This window comes from Phoenix dactylifera, chromosome 4 (assembly GCF_009389715.1).
Source record: "Phoenix dactylifera cultivar Barhee BC4 chromosome 4, palm_55x_up_171113_PBpolish2nd_filt_p, whole genome shotgun sequence".
Lineage (NCBI taxonomy): Eukaryota > Viridiplantae > Streptophyta > Magnoliopsida > Arecales > Arecaceae > Phoenix > Phoenix dactylifera.
This window is the reverse complement of record NC_052395.1, coordinates 17,717,528-17,721,858: the sequence shown is the minus strand read 5'-3', so window position 1 is coordinate 17,721,858 and position 4,331 is coordinate 17,717,528. Positions and strand designations below refer to the sequence as shown.

Sequence of the window (4,331 nt, the reverse complement as noted above, 5' to 3'; positions counted from 1 at the left end):
CTTGATTTTGGAAGGCATTGCTATTAAATTATAAACTATTTTATGGTTCACTTCTTGAAGCCGACCTTGAGCCTTCACCGACAGTTCTTTCTCAGGACTATCATCCATAGACTGTCATGCATTCTCCTTAATTGACTCATGAGCATTAAGCATAAATGGTGGGAAGAAGCATTGTTTAGTCATCCATTACTAATGGCTCATAGATGGCCATGGTAATGTCCTGAAGTAGCGGCAGTAGGTGAGTCGAATGCAATTACAAGTGTTATAAAGCATCTGAGACCCCTTCAAAGCACATAGATGGACTTGTTCCATTCTTTCGGCACTTCAGTATTGCTATGAGTCATAGCAATCTCAAGCAGCTGCTTCTTCAGCCTATCCAGTTTGTTTCTGTATGTATGCAATTGAATCTTCAATATTTGCCTTTGGATTCTCTTTCAAGTAAGTGGCACCATGTTCAATTTTCCATGTTTCATCTCTTTCTGAAATAATTTTGCAGTGGTTTGAAAACAACAATAATAAGACAAATAGACATGAAAATTATGGTAGAGCAGTATAACCTCATAGCTTTTGAATGTCATTCAGTAAAGCGAGTTGAGAGCATTAACAATTTGGTAGTTTTGCCTATAACGGGTTCTTGGAGAGTTTTGTGGGTGCTTTGGACTTGCAAGATAACATGCAGGGAGAAACACTGCTTGTACAGCTACAGAGATCATTCCAACTTGAAGGTATTCATCAATTGATGGTGCATGTTTGCATCTACTCACTCGGACTCCTTCAACCACGCATTGAACACGTCTCGCCACTTCACATGCGGACAACATATTTGAACGTGCTCAAACTGCAATTACTAATAAGAAGTAGTGTACACATCGGATTTTTCAAAAGATGGACATGAGAAACTTACGATATCTTGAAGAAGTGTTTTTGCATCATAACCTTGTTGGTTAAAAATCTTCAATGTAATAAAACATACAAGGTCATCAAGGGCATCAAAAATAACTTTACTATGCCCAAATAAGCCTTCACCTCCCAACTATTACCATCAAAACTAATTAGCAATATTAAAAGTAACAATGTGTAAATTCTTTCAACATTCATATAGCAACTAATCAATACCTTTGGACTGCTTCGGTGAGGCATTGTAGTTCATTCAATGAACCATGCTCATCAAAAAAATCATCCGCAACCGTACCTAAGATTGCACACTTTGCCACAATTTTCCGTACCTCTGAATCTAAAGGAAAGAAAATGGGAGCGGAAGCAAGGAAGTAACAGTGTGTTGTACTCTCTCGTCCAAAGCCCATGTTGGCAAGTCCCGTATCTTTGGACCACCTAGTGTGATGTATTGATATTATAGAGTAGAGAATCAATTAAATAAGTAAACAAAGTGAAAGCGGAAAAAAATGCGATAGCATTCTGTGAAGTAGCATAGATTACTTTTCTTCTAAAAAAAAAAAGAAAAGGAAAAGAAAAGCGCATTTATTACTTCGCTTAGAAAAGAGGAAATCCATATAATTTACTTTTATCTTGAGAATTACCTCTTTAGCTCCTCGAGTTCAGTCCTGTAGACTGATTGGCGAGTCATGAAATTTTTTATGGCAAGTTGAACAATGTCATCGGGGCATTTAAGCCTGCAGTTTTAAATAAAGCATTTGATGTCACCAAACATCATGTTTAGATATCCCTAGTACTTAGTTGGCGGGTGCCGTACCTGCAAGAGGAGGACTTTCCTATCCAAATACTATAGCCTCTAGTTCTTTCTATGTATATCCGGTGCTCCAGATGATCCATTCGTGCTAACCATAGATGTTTCAACTCGTGCTCAATCTGGTTTAGCATATAAACATTAAAAATTATCAAATTGAAGTACTAGTTGTTGAAACCACAGCATACGACATAGATCACATGATGTCTAGATGAAAAATATTTTTTTCAGCAATTTACATAAACTAGATTGTTCTCCAAGCATATATTCTGACATCTAGGGATATTTAGCACTTCTTGCCTTTTGCAACTCTAGATAGATCTTGTAAATTTGTTGAAAGAGTAATGCTTCTACGTCCACTAATATAAAAAGTTTCTCGATGTTGATGTGGCGTGACGGACTTGGCATGCATAATTCACCAAAAGATGGTCACTTGAGCCATGTAATGCCAAGTCAGTGCCCCATTGGTGAGAGAAACTTCGGTGTCGTAGAGGACTAGTAGTGCAAACTATTTATGTAACTTGCATGGTGTGTACTATATAATTGTTCAGTTACCTCAATTAAAAAAAGAAAAAGCTGTTCAATTACCTTCTGGAGATTAGAAAGAGCCGAAGGATGGTCTTTCATATCTTCGCCCGACAATCTCTTTTGCAATATTTTCTTGGAGAAAGTTTTGGCATTTTCGAGTTCTGGTTCCTCTAGAAATATCAAATGTGTGGCTCTGTAGACAGCATACATAGCTCCCAAGAAGTCTTGGAAGTTTTCTTCTATATGCAGGAGCATTTGCGGGTCATGCAAAAACCAGCAACACCTCTCTATAACATCAAAAGCAATCAATCATTTCCCTTTCCATGGAAAAGCAATGATGTATATATTTATTTAGATGTCTGTGTATGCATATATATATATATATATATAATATTAAATAGATGCATACGTAGAATCCTTACCTGGAGATATTCGATGGCCGTGCCTCCTCAGGAGTTGAAAGGCTAAAGAATCCTTGAATATTTGGAGCGGTAGATCATGCATTTTAGACGGTTGCAGCTCCTCTGTGCCCCAATTCCTACATGAGGAGTTCCAATTATGGACTCATGATTAGCATGGCTATGTTTGTTTTCTTCAAAACTGTGAGGATTATAAAAGATGTCAAATAAGTCATGAGGGTTAAATTTAAGAAGGTTATATTTCAACCCATTAGACTAGTCGATGATGACGTACACGAAGGAACACTACAAAAGAAAGGATATCTCCCGACGGTTTTTTTAGTCTCTACCGACGCTTTTAAGCGTCGGCGAATTTCCAGCCCACGCACCCGGAAGCGTGGGTCAGACGTCGGGCAGGTGGGCGTGGGTCCGGTTTTTGCCGACGCTAAGAGAAAGCATCGGTAAAAACAGAGATTTCCCGACGCTAATAAACGCGTCGGCAAAAACAACATTCGCCGATGCTTTAAAGTGTCAGAAAAGCCCAAACCAGTTTTGGGTTTTCGCCGACGCTTTAAAGCGTCGTTATAAACATTTTTTTAAAAAAAAATATTTTAAAAAATATTTTGAATCAGAGCCTCGATTCCTCCCCAATTTCCTCTCCGCCTCCTTCATCGCATCCCTCAGATCCCTTCGGCGAATCGATCGGCTCCGGAGCTTCAGATCCCGCCCCTCGCGGCCATTTCCGGCGGGTGACGCTGGCCTGGTGGCGGTGGAGCTCGACGACGGGGAGGGTGGGGAAGCGGATGTCAAGGACGACGACCTTGGCGGAGTCCATGATGATGGTGGCCATGTAGCGGGGTCCTGCTTGTTCCAGCCAAGGCGGACGAGGGGGGTGTTGGGGGGTCGGCCGACTCGTAGATGATGGTGGAGTGCTCCTTGTCGCGAAGGTCGAAGACGCGGACGGAGCTGTCGGCGGAGACGGAGGCGAAGACGCCGACGCCGCCCCAGGCGATGTCGTAGACCTCCTTGTCGTGGGCGATGAGCTGGGTGTCGACGGCCTCGCGCTCGATGTCCCAGATGGTGCAGGTGGTGTCGATGGACGAGGTGCCCACGCGGCGCGGCTCCGCCTCGTTCCAGTCGAAGGAGGTCAGGGGATCGCAGAACTCGGAATTCCGGTTGCCGTTGAGGAGGGATCGGAGCTCAACGCGCGACGACGAGGAGGACTTGGAGGAGGAGTTGTTCTTCTTGCTGTTGTCGTCACCGCCGCCTTCGTCATTCGACGATATGCGCCAGATGCGGAGGAAGTCGGCAGAGGTGGCGAGCTAGGAGATCGGGGCGGAGGCAGTCGCGGTCGGGGACGGACATGGTCTTGGTGGGGTGTAGGGGTGCTCGAAGGAGAGGGCCACCAGGCCAGCGTCAACGCCATCGCCTGGGCGCCCCACAACTCCTGCCACATCTGCCGGCCGGGGCTGGAGGGGGCGCTGACGTAGGGAGTGGAGCAGGAGCTGTCGACATCATCCGAGGGGAAGCGCAGGGGGGAGAGGGGAGGGTCGAGGTGGTGTTCGCCATGGTTGGGTTCTGCGAGCTCAGGGCTCGGAGGGTCGCCATTGCGAAGGTTTTGGAGCTCCATTCTCTCTCTCTCTCTTTCTCTCTGTGGACTATAGCTTCTCGGAGAAGATATTATAGACGGAAAGGACGAA

General features: G+C 44.4%; 1 pseudogene; it reads right to left on the bottom strand.

Moving 5' to 3' along the window:
* Positions 1-3,259: 3,259 nt before the first annotated feature.
* LOC120110645 lies at positions 3,260-4,239 on the bottom strand (annotated as a pseudogene).
* Positions 4,240-4,331: the final 92 nt, after the last annotated feature.